Source organism: Ictidomys tridecemlineatus, chromosome X, assembly GCF_052094955.1.
Source record: "Ictidomys tridecemlineatus isolate mIctTri1 chromosome X, mIctTri1.hap1, whole genome shotgun sequence".
Classification (NCBI taxonomy): Eukaryota; Metazoa; Chordata; class Mammalia; order Rodentia; family Sciuridae; genus Ictidomys; species Ictidomys tridecemlineatus.
Genome location: NC_135493.1, coordinates 28,628,193 through 28,641,646, shown reverse-complemented (window position 1 = coordinate 28,641,646; position 13,454 = coordinate 28,628,193). Strand labels below are relative to the sequence as shown.

The window sequence follows — 13,454 nt, the reverse complement described above, 5'->3', positions numbered from 1 at the left end:
CAGCTATATGGATGTCTTTTCCTGGAATCAGTTGATTCCTCTGTTTTAAACTTATTTGGTACCCCACTTTCCAGGGTGAGTGCAGGGCCTGCCCTTAGTTTGAAATATGAATCCCTAAGAAATATTTGCACATGCATTCATCAAGTCTTTGTTTTAAAACTTGGAGAATTTATTTAGCCTCGTAAATCTTAATTTCCTCATTTGCAAAATCTACACCATAACTGTAATAAGCAATTGATGAGAAATGTAAAGAAACTAGTGTTGTGTCTGGTATTGGATAATTTTGCTAGTCAGCTTTTCATCACCGTGACCTAACACAAATTAGAAGAGGAAAGGTTTATTTTGGCTCACATTTTCAGAGCTTTTAGTTCATGGTTTCCCAACCCCATTGCTAGGGGCATGGTGCAAGGAAGAACATCATGGAAGAAGAGTGTGGCAGAGGCAAGATACTTAGCTCATGGAGGCCAGGAAGCAGAGACAGGGAGAAAGGAACCAGAGAGAACATAAACCCTTCCAGGTCATTCCACCAGTGATTTAATTCCTCCAAGTGGGTCCCAACTCCCAGTAGTCTATTCAGCTCTCAATGCATTAATCAACTGATGAGATCAAAGCCTTTGTGTTCCAATAATTTTCCACAAGTCCTACCACTGAACGCAGGAGACCTTGGGAGACATTCTGGAGCCAAACCATTATAGTAATTTATTAAAATGTTGTAACTATTAATGATGCATATCATTTGTGAGATGTGGCATTAGTGGAAATTACTGAGACTTGTTCTTTGAAACCCTTTAGGAAAAGAAATAAGAGAATGGTTCAGTGGAATATGATTAATACTATTTTTTCACATGTATCCAAGTTTATTTTCATAATCCTCTGTTGAAATTGAATTATTTTTTTTCTTTAGGGTGCCTTTTAGCACTTATATTTGAGAAGGAGGAGAAGACCCTATGGAATAGAAACTATATGGTAAAAACAGGTTCCAGGTAGAGATCTCTCTTTTATATCATACAACAGTCTATTATAGAAACCTTTGTGCTAGAAAATCACAAACACTTGTAATTGTTTTCTCTAAAATAAATATGATTCATTAACTTTGATTGGTATCAAACAGAAAATAGAATACATTTCATAACTTCTGTGTCAGGTTAAGAGTGGTCATTATTGATTGGTGTTATACATTCTCCTTATATATCACATATTTTGTTATAAAGACCTCTCTGTAGGATTTGGAGCTTGATGATTCTATTGATTTCATACCCCTGACTAGTTTACTGCTCTAATTTTGGTTACTCTGTGACTTTGTAGAACTTACAACCTTTTATACTTTCTCTGATTGGAATGTAATATGTTTTTGCAATGATGGCAAATTGCAGTGGTGTATGTTATTGATTTTAGTTAATGAAAAACTTGTTACACTCTTTTCTTTTAATGGGCTATGGCCTTAATTTTAAACTGTAGTACTGTTTCTTTGTGAGGATTATCAGTACTTTGAAGAGCTGAGGAAGCCTGTAGCGTTAGAGTGAGAATACTGAAGCAAAATTATCAACATTTTCCCAAGGACTGTATTATATTATAAACTAAGCAGGTTTGGCAGCAATAACATTGAGAAAGCAGACTATTTTTATTAAAAAAACAGTTCTTTGGGGGGTTCTGTTCTCTTTTGTCTGCTTTTGCAGTTTCTAAGTATGTGATAAATAATAAGTAGTACTTAATTTAATTGCATCACAGGATTAATCTTGTTTACTTCAATTAAGAGGGAAGCAGAGAAATAAAATACAGTGGTTACCCCTTAAACATGGTATTGCTTTCAAGGGTTTTTATTTAACCATGGTCAGCTGCAGTCTGAAAATATTAAATGGAAAAATCCAGAAATAATTCATATTTTAAATTATGCCTCACACGAAGTAGTATAATGAAGTCTTATTAATCCATTATTTTCTGAAATTATATTGTCTATAGATTAAGAGATAGTGTTTAAATATGGATTTAATATCCCCTCATTATTATTTTGCCCTAATACATGGATGACTGCATTGTCTACTGTATCTATGTTGTATACATTACAACCTAGTCACTTCTTAGCTATCTTATTTATCAGATGGACTGACAAGTTATCACAGTACTTATCTCCAAGTAAAGTTTATATAGTAACTTAATCCTAAATCACAGTGCCTGCTTCATTCACTTCATTTTACTTGGTATTATATTATCTCACACCATCAGAAGAAGGAGTATAGAAAAATAAAATACTTTTAGAGAAACCACATTCATATAACTTATAGTACATTGTTATAGTTGTTATAATTTACTATTTGTTGTTAAAATCTTACTGATTATATATGTGCATATGTGTGTGTTCCTAATTATATATATATATATATATATATATATATATAATTTTAAATATGTATATAAATCATTTATGTTTTGGGACTAGTACTGTCTGCAATTTCTAGCATCTACCTGTGGTCCTGGTAAGTGTCTTTGCGGGTAGGAGGGGATTACTATAAGAGTATGATTTTCCAAGAGGTGACCAGAAGCTCAGTGTTTCTAACATATGGTTTGTAGAAAACCCACATCTGTAAACATGAAGGGAAGTTAATTTTCCTCACATATAGTATTTGTCCAGTGCTAGCTATAAAAACAGTTACAAGTCATCAATGTTTCCCTTTGGTACTCTCCCGCTACCCCTTCCCCTTTTTTTCACTTTTCATATTCTCAGAACTTTATCTTCAGTTATCTAAAGATCTTTCCCTTTTCCCATACAATGCTTCATGCTTTGGATAAATTCATTAACACATCCACTCTACGCTACCCTTACACTAATGTAAATTTTTCTTATGAAAATATCATGTTCTGGAATTCTATTATCTATCTAAAAATTAAGAGAAAGTGTTCAAATATGGATTTAAAGTCCCTTCATTATTATTTCAGTGGAAGAGCAGCTAGAGGCTTATGATACATACCCAGGTCAAGTGGCAGTAGAACAATAAACTATGAAAGTATTTATCCCAATACTATTCTTCCTCTTCTCAACTATAAACATATCAAAGATATTTGTTTTCATAGTCAATAATTGCCCCATGATTTGCCACAGAATAGGATTAAAATATATTTGGGACTACTAATAGAAACGGGCTTTTCCTTGGGAGAAACAAAAATGTTCTAAAACTAGACTTGTCCTGAGTGTTTTAACAACCTTCTGCATAGACTAAATCCATTGAGTTTAATTCATATAACATGGGTTCATGGTCTGGTATGTAAATTTAATCTCAATAAAGCTGTTTGTAAAAGATGTATCTAGATAGCAAGAGAATAATGATAACTTTAAAAGGCTTTAGATTATAGTATAAATTTTGGTTCAGGCTTTAGAATCACACTCATTTGGGTTTGAGTCTCAGCTTTACCATGTATTAGCTGTATGATATTTGGCAAGTTATTAAAATTCTCAGTACTACTTTCTTCATGAGTAAAATGAGTCTAGTGTTTCTCATAGCTATTTTGAGGACTGCCTGGAGATAATGCATCTAACATGCTTAGCAGGATACCTGGCACCATTATTTTATTGATGCATTCTTTTTATAATGTGTGTCTTACTTTTTTTAAGATAACTGAATTCAGTTATTGCCATTCTCATTTAATAGCTAGAAAAAATAGAATATAAATCATATAACCCAATAAAATACACAAAAGTTGTATTTCTTGGTTGGTTTTCCATCTGTAACATAATAATATAATAATTTCCTAGCAGAGGTAGTGTATGGCTTAGGATAAATTAAATTGTCCAGGAAAGGGACTTGCATGTGCTTGACACATGGATGGTACTCAGTAAATGCAAATTTCATTCTCTACTTATCCCTGAATATTGCTGGATCATATTTAGTGTATAATATTGGTTTCAAAGAGGTGAGGTGGAAAATAATGTAACTACTTTCTTAAAAGCACTGAACATGGGCTGGGGCTATAGCTTAGCGGAAGAGCACTTACCTAGCATGCTTGAGGCACTGGGTTCGACCCTCAGCAACACATAAAAATAAAAAACACATAGAGCTGGGATGTAGCTCAGTGGCAAAGCATCTGCCTTGCATTTGAAAAGCCCTGGGTTCTACCCCCCAGTTCCAAAAAAGATTAAAAAAAAGAACCCCATCAAAAAATAAATAAGATTAAAAAAACATAAAATAAAGGCATCTGTCCATCTACAACTACAAAAAAAATTTTAAAAGCACTGAATATAAGGCACTTTCATTCAGTTATTTGTTCACTCATGTAATAAATGTAATAAATACTTAGTATCTAGGATGTGTCAGAAACTGTTAAATGCTGGCAACAATAATCATGAATAAGAGTCATGGCCACCATTGTGTAGACCTTCTAGTAAATATCTTGAGAACAATGTCTATGAAAGTAGTAATTACTAATATAGAAAAAAACATTACATGATTTCCTGGAAGCTTAGTACAGGGATGCCTTAATCACAGAGAGAGGTAGGGAGGTCTGCAAAGACTACCTGGGGGGAAAATATGTGACATCCCAGCTAAAACCCAAGTTCCAGTTAGAGGAAAAAGGGTATTTTATTTACCAAAGCCATTCCATGGTCCAGTGCCATTGCTTCTCACCATTTGAATGTAAACCTTTCTTCTGACCATTTTTCTAAAGTACTCTGTTTGGTTGTGCTATAAGGATCAATCATTACTGACTAAATGTTCCTTGGAACTGCCTTGACAGAGAGAGAAACATAAATTGTTTGGAAAATAATAATGATGAAATTGCCTCTGGAGTTTAGGATGCAATGAAATGAATTCTCTTATTTGTACACCTATACTGTGTTCAATCAGTGTAACTCTCCCAGGAGCCCTAATCAATATCTTTTCTCATTTTTCATATTGAGCTCCAGAGAAACAAATCTGCAAGGAAAAAATGTTTCAAACTTATTTCAATTGATCACATCATAAGGGAAAACCCAGAGGAATTCAGATATTTCTATCTGTGAGAGAACTTTGTATACCTTATGGGAGGAAGGGGCAAGTGTGATAGACCCACCTTCTGTCAGAATGGTTTGTTGAAAAACAACCTATAATTAAGTCTATGTAAACCTGACAAAAATGTAGTCATAATTGGATTGTGGCCCTATTTGTAAAAAAATTTACAGGAGGCAATGTCTTTCTGGTGTCTACTGGCTATCTTAAGATTAGTTGGCAGGATCCATTCTACAGTGTGTGTTTATACATACACACACACACACACACACACACACACACACACACACAGGGAATTGTAACTATGTGAGTTTTGTAACTTTGGAGACTCTGCCAAAATGACTAAGAGATATTTGAACAGAACATGCTTTTAAATGTTTATTTCTGCTATGGCCAATTTCTCATATTCTTTTCTCTAATGCCTGCAGTTAACTTGATTCTTTTGTTTCTCCTTCTGATTTCCTACCTCCCTTTTCTCTTTCTTTTAAAATATGTTTTTAGACAATAAAATAACAAATAATCCAATCAACAAATGGGCCAAGGACCTGAACAGACACTTCTCAGAGGAGGACATACAATCAATCCACAAGCACATGAGAAAATGCTCACCATCTCTAGCAATCAGAGAAATGCAAATCAAAACCACCCTAAGATACCATTTCACTCCAGTAAGATTGGCAGCCATTATGAAGTCAAACAACAATAAGTGTTGGCGAGGATGTGGGGAAAAGGGCACACTTGTACACTGCTGATGGGACTGCAAAATGGTGAGGCCAATTTGGAAAGCAGTATAGAGATTCCTGGGAAAGCTGGGAATGGATCCACCATTTGACCCAGCTATTGCCCTTCTCAGACTATTCCCTGAGGACCTTAAAAGAGTGCACTATAGGGATACGGCCACATCAATGATTATAGCAGCACAATTCACAATAGCTAGACTGTGGAACCAACCTAGATGCCCTTCAATAGATGAGTGGATAAAAAAATTGTGGCAGCTATACACAATGGAGTATTATGCAGCACAAAGAAATGACAAAATCATAGAATTTGCAGGGAAACGGATGGCATTAGAGCAGATTATGCTAAGTGAAGCTAGCCAATCCCTAAAAAACAAATGTCAAATGTCTTCTTTGATATAAAGAGAGCCACTAAGAATAGAACAGGAAGGAAGAGCATGAGGAAAAGACTAACAGTAAACTAAGACGAATGGGGGGAGAGAAAGGAAGAGAGAAGGGAAAACATATGGAAATGGTAGGAGCCCTTCAGTGATACACAAAATTATAAGAGGTTATGAGGGGCAAGGGGGAGGGGGAAAAAAGAGAGAGAATTGAACAACAGCAGAGGAGGTAGAGAGGGAAGATGGGAGGGAAGGGGAGGGGAGGGGGATAGTAGGGGATAGGAAAGGTAGCAGAATACAACAGTTACTAATAAGGCATTATGTAAAAATGTGAGTATGTAACAGAAGTGAGTCTGCAATATGTATTTGGGGAGTTCAAAACCCAATTGAGTCAAATGTATGAAAGATGATATATCATGAGCTCTGTAATGTTTTGAACAATCAATAAAAAAATAAGAAAATAAAGGTATTTTACATATAAAAAAATAAAAATAAAATATGTTTTTAGTTGTTGTAGACCTTTATTTTATTTATTTATTTTTGTGTGGTGCTAAGGATCAAACCCAGTGCCTCACACATGCTAGGCAAGTGCTCTACCACTGAGCCACAACCCCAGGCCCCACCCCTCCTCTTTTGAAAGATATTGCAAGCAGAATCAAACCAGAAAAACCTCAATTGCTATAATCTTTCCTGGGTTAATCAGACTGGTACATTTGTCCTCATCATTTTTATTTCTTGAAATTATGAGATTTCAAAGTGGTATCTATCTTAAATGGCTCAAGATATAACACCCTAAACTGATAAATTCATTTTGAAATGGAATTAGTACTAATGTGATTTTTAGAGTCCAAATTTATTTACCCAACATTAAGATAACAGTACTATGGCATATTAAAGAAGTCTGTTTATTTTACTAATATCTAAGAATATTAAAATGGAGCATAGTTCTTGGTCTTTCAAACAACAACTCTGTTTTTAAATTGATCCAGGAAAGAAATAATTATCAGTCATGCATACATTTGTGCTTTGTATTTGAAAATGTTTGTATTACTTGTGATTAATATTATATAGCAGGAGCATAAAATATTTGTTTAAATGCTCTCATGGGGGCGGGGTTCTGGGGTTGTGGCTCAGTGATAGAGTGCTTGCCCCATCACCACATAAAAATAAGTAAATAAAATAAAGGTTAAAAATAAATAAATAAAGCATGTAAAAATACTCTATCATTGGTTATAAAGTGTGCTTAAGGTTATATTGACTAGAAAATGCTATAAGATTTACCTGGAATTAAATTAGATACCTACACAATAATCTAATTAGTGATTCCAAATTGTGGTAAGATAGTAAGCCTCAATCTGTATGTGGAAGACATTTTGCTTTTACCCCAAAGATTTAGAGATTAAGTCAGCCTGCTTTTAAGAGAAAACCTGCCATTGTTTTTTTAAATTTTCCTGTGTGTGTGTGTGTGTTCATACCTGTGTTCCTTTTTAAAAACATATGACTAATTGTATTTTTATCTGATTTTCCTCTTATAACTTCCTTTTGTTCTTTTCTGAACAATGTACTTTTGCTTGGATGATGGCTACCTACGACACAGCCATGGCCATTAAGTTGTTGACAGTGCATTGAATACGCTTTCTGAATATAAATCATACCACACAGACCAAGAAGTAAATGAAAAAAAAAGGTTTCTTAAATGGAAAAAACAGTGTATGTTGACAAAATGTAAGTAATTTTACGTGTACTTTGAATGATTGCTTTTTGCAATTCAAAATACCCTGTGTTGTTAAATTTGTGTATGTTAAAGGCATTTCACTAAGATGATTTGCTTTTCATTTAATTATATCAAAATTCTTCATCTTTGACTTTGATTTCAGACTTCACCATTTTTATATGAGACAATGTACAGTGAAATTGTTGTTTTTAATTCAGAGTAATTAAAGCAGAGGATAGGAGCTATATACAAATAAAAAAATTATGATTTTTAAGGCTTTTCAGAAAATATTTGATTCTGGTGAGATAAGTTGGCTGTTTTGTGTTTTTCATTTTTGTTGCTTTTAAAAATTTCACTTGCTACTACTGGCCTGAGTAAGATTCAAGGTGCAAGTATAACAGAAAAGAAATTAGAGATGCTTTAGAATTCTCTTTTAATGACACTGATTTCAAGAGACTTGGAGAAGATGAAATGAGAGAGTAAAAACACTTTATGATAGATGCAAACTAAAGGATATAATTGTAGTATGTCCTATCTTCCAACAGACTTGACCATAGCGCTCAGAGGGTGTCAAAGCTCAATGCTGATACACATAGTGATAATCATCTCAAATACTTCTGAATGAATGTGGGGATATAACAGCTTTGTCATCTTATGTAGAAACACATGGTTGGAAGAATGTAAAACTGGTAAAGGTGGGTATATTTTATTTTATTTTATAAAGTAAAATTCCATTGCATTTACTACATCAAAGACATTCAACTGGGTCATAAGCCTTCCTATCTTCTATAAAGCAGAGTAGACAGGGGATCAGTTTGAAAGCATCAGTGACATGGAATTTTCTTTTCTATGTAAAGCTAAATGAAAAAAATATAAACATATAAAACAAATGTCTCTTTTGCAGGTTTAAAATTTTTAAACTTTTATACATTTTTATAAATTTAAAATTTTTATACATTTAAGAATTTTCTTGACAGTATGAAAAATGTACTATATAGAATCACTATTTGTAGTGGGTTTAATGGTGCACCGCACAAGAAAAAATGCATTCCTTGGAACCTCAGAAAGTGATCTTTTTAGGTATAAAGGTCTTTGCATATATAAGTATAGTAAGAATCTTGAGATAAGATCATCCTGGGCCCTAAATCCAATGACAGGTGTCCTTTTAAGGCACCATCAAAAGAGAATACAACAGAGGAGATATAGTAGAAGACCATTTGGAGTATATTTGGAAATATCTTTATGACATATTAGCATTGAAAAAAGCAAGTTTCAAAGCTAGCTGCTCAGCACAACTAGTTTGAATACCTTAACATTTATTAATGTTATGTAGCTACATGTATATTTACCTATATGTATAATTTATATATGCATCTGATTATCAATTACCATATAACTTCTAAATTTAGTCACTTAAAATTGTTTTTATTTAATTTGTAGTTGTAGATGGACAGCATACCTTTATTTCGTTTGTTTATTTTTTTGGTGCTGAGGATCGAACCGAGTTCCTCACATGTTCTAGGCAAACACTCTGCCACTGAGCTACAGACCCAGCCCTAAAATTATTATTTCACATTTCCACAGGTCAACTGTTATCAACAGGATGGTAATTCACTTGAGCCTTTCATATATGTTTGTAGTCAGTGGAGGCTGCAGTTGCGGTCATGTGATGGCTTGATTTAGTTTTTAAATGCATGTAGTTAATAGATTAGGAAAATAGGAAAAAAAGATCAGAAAATATGCCATTTTTTATGTCTTATATGAGTAGATTTACTCTAGACCAGTGATGAGCAAACTTTCTTGAATGGCCAGATAGTAAATAATTTTACAGTTAAGAATCAAAATTAAACATGTAATGTAGGCGTTTATATAAAATTTCTATAAAACATCAATATATTTTAAAATGTAAAAACCATTTTTATTATGAAGGTAATAAAAATGTAGGCTAGATTTGACATAATGGCCATAGATAATTAAAGTCTGCTCTAGAAAATAAAAATTTTCTTTTAAATCTTGATAATATTAAGAGAATTACAGTGTTATAAAATGAGATAATATACCATTAATCATCCTATAGGTGGGAAAAAGCAAAAGATAAAAGCACTAATAATAACAATACCAACACCAATATTAATTAAATATGTCATGGTAAATAGACACAATAAAATAAATGATGGGAATAAGCTCTAATCTTGTATTAGTCATAATTTACATGAGAGATTTAAATTGTCTCAAAAAGACACACTCATCTTGGATTTAGAAAGTTTCAGTATAGCCAGAAAGCAGCCCAATACAATATACACAAAAAGATGAAGTAAAAGGTAAATCAGGTATACATCATGTATAGCAATGTTAATTTCAAATAAATTTCAAATGGAAATTTACTGACTGAAAAAGAAATTATTTAAATTGGTAAAGGAATAATACACCAAAAAAGATACAGCAGCCATGAACTGCCAGTGTGATCACCTGTGCTTTTACTGAAACCAGAAAAATGGATGCTTACTGGGTCCTGTTTCTATACACTGATTGTTTACATATCTTTTCATTATTGTTGGAACTGGTTGATGGTACTGAGTTCATATGTGTGAACTCTAGCTGTAAAGGAGACTGAGGAAGAAAATTTTCTATGTATTATGTTGGGAAGGTTGGATTTGTCGTGTGTGCTCAACTATCAGATGTAGAAGGGTTAGTTTAGGTAGCTAAATATTGCACATGTTCACTATGGCCCAGGATAGATCACCTACCTCAGCTGTTTCTGGAAAAAGCATACATCCATCTATTGTCTTCTTATTTCTAATAACAAACAATGCTCCTACTTAATATAATGCAAGGATATCATAACTTAATTAACAGGTGTTCAACCTTTCTCTAAAGAAAGAGACCTAAAAGGAACACAATTTTAAGTTTAGGATCTCTAGGTTCTGTTCATTTGTTCTCTAGGTTAGTCACGTTTTTAAAAAAATTTTTGAGACATTCCCTCTCTGTTTTTAATCAAAGTATCAGTTCTTTAATAGGAGAGACCAAATGTTCATGCCCAAATCATTTGCCATTAGTTAGCCTGTCCATTAACTGTATCCCAAATATCCTTCTTCCTTGTAGCACATAGTTCCAGAGACCATATTTTTCTGTGTTAATTCAAACAAGAAATATTTATTGAACATTTTCATGTGCTGGGTACGATACCCATTTGATACTGGGTGCTAGGAATGCATCAGTGCACAAGACAAAAAAGATGACACTGTAATGACACAGGCAGTAAACAGAATATCAAACTACATAGTATTTTGGAAGATGATAAAGTACTGTGGACACAGAAAAAGAAAGGCAGTGGGATATGAGAATAGAGATACAGAGGGTGATGGAGGGACATTTGTAATTTCCAGTAACATTTTCAGGAAAGTCTGTGTTATGAAGATGATATTTTAGACTTATCCAGATTTCACAGGAAGACATAAATCTGGTTCCTTTGATCTGCCTGTTCATCAAGTCAAATACTTATGTACTTCCATGAATCAGTGTAGCTTTTCATCTAGGTCATGTTTTCATCAGGCAAGGAGTTAGAATTGACAAAAGATTTAAAGGAGGTAATATAGCAAGCCAGGAAGAGGTAATGGCAAGTGTGACTGTAGGGGAAACAATTTTATGTATTGGTTATTGCCATTCAAATTCCCCTGGTGGTGGCATATTGAATTTTCCATAGGTTACTCTAAAATTTCGCTGACTGAAATACCTCTGTGAACTTGAGTTCATGATACAAATCGTCCTTGTCCAGAGTTTAAGCTTCATTGTCTTAATTAATTTGGATGAGTAAGATCCAAAATTGTTTACATAACCTTTCTAATACCCAAGGCATTCACTAAGTTCACGGATGGTACTGGATTGAACCATAGTGTCAAAGGAAGAAAAATTCATATCCAGATTATCTACTAGTCAGGATAGACTACTGTTTTCTTGATGATAAAAGGAAGCCTATATTGTCTACTTACTAGTACAGGCCTCTCTGGTTACTCTGAATTTTAATACTATAATTGGAGCTTATAGTTGTTCTCTACATTTGCCCATTTGAGCACTAGAACATATTATTTTCCTGAAGATGTTCATAACAATATTTTCCTTCCCATATGCTCTTTGTGAATTGTATCTTGCCAATCCCCCATCAAGAAATGGAGTGTTTACATAAATACAGTTATCTCATACTAGTCAAAGGCACCAAAAACTTGCACTGGAGAAAAGATAGCGTCTTCAACAAATGGTGATGGGAAAACTGTAAATCCATTTGTAGCAAAATGAAATTAGACCCATATTTTTCACCCTATACAAAACCCAACTCAAAGTGGATCAAAGACTTAGGCACTAGAACAGAGACCCTGCACTAGTAGAAAAAATTATTTGGCTCAAATCTCTACCATGTCCTTAACAAGAAGTAAAAATCAAGAATCAATATATTTATTGATTATTTATTCCATCCTATTGGATGGAATCAAACTAAAATGCAATAACATGAAGACAGAGCTTACAGAATGGAAAAAAATCTTTACCACACATACCTCACAGCATTAATCTCCAGGATATATAAAGAACTTAAAAACTTAACACCATAAATAACAAATAACCCAATCAATAAATGGGTAAAGGAACTGAATAGAAACTTCCAAGAAGAAAAAATACAGTTGATCAACCAATATATGAAAACACGTGAAACATCTCTAGCAATTAGAGTAATGCAAATCAAAACTACACTGAGACTCCATTTTACTCCAGACAGAATGGCAATCATCAACAATACAACCAATAATAAGTGTTGGCAAGGATGTGGGGAAAAAGGTACACTCATACATTGCTGATGGGACTGAAAATTGGTGCAATCACTCTGGAAAACTTGGAATGAAACCCCATTTGACCCAGCTATCCCACTCCTTGATTTACACCTAAAGGACTTAAAATGAGCGTACTACAGTGACACAGCCACATCAATATTTATAGCATCTCAATTCACAAGAGCTAAACTGTGGATTCAATCTAGGTGCTCTTTAACAGATGAATGGATACAGAAACTGTGAGATATATATATATATAGATATAGATATATAGATATATATAGATATATAGATATATATATATACAGAGAATGGAATATTATTTAGCCTTAAAGAATGAAATTATGGCATTTGATAGTAAATGGATGGAACTGGATACTATTACACTCAGCGAAATGTGTTAATCCCAAAGAACCAAAGGTTGCATGTTTTCTCTGATATATGGATGCTAATTTGGGGATAGTGATACTTTCGATTAAACAAAAGGGAATGAAGAGAGGAGGGGCAGGAATGATGTAGAATGAATCAGACATTATTACCTTATGTGCATATATGATTACATTACCTGTGTACAACCAGACAAATGAGTAGTTATACTACATTTATGTATGATGTGTCAAAACGCATTCTACTATCATATGTAACTAATTAGAATAAATTAAAAGAAATGAGTCTTTACCTTCTCCTTTGAGATTAGATAGAGTCTTTTGACTGCCATTACCAATAAAATATGGCAGAAATGACATTATGTGACATCCAAGTCTTTGGCATGGAGTTTTCTGTTGAGATACTGAATTTTGGAACATAATTGCCATGATATGAGTAAT

At 33.5% G+C, this 13,454-nt stretch overlaps 1 long non-coding RNA gene across 1 annotated transcript in view; it reads left to right on the top strand.

The window, feature by feature from the left end:
* The first annotated feature begins 904 nt into the window (after positions 1 to 904).
* LOC120890815 (uncharacterized) overlaps positions 905 to 13,454 on the top strand; it is a 45,171-nt gene continuing 32,621 nt past the window's right edge. Inside the window, exons 1-3 of the long non-coding RNA XR_005735267.2 lie at positions 905 to 983; positions 7,691 to 7,818; positions 8,353 to 8,502. This is a non-coding gene — a long non-coding RNA (uncharacterized LOC120890815). The remainder of the gene's footprint in view (positions 984 to 7,690; positions 7,819 to 8,352; positions 8,503 to 13,454) is intronic.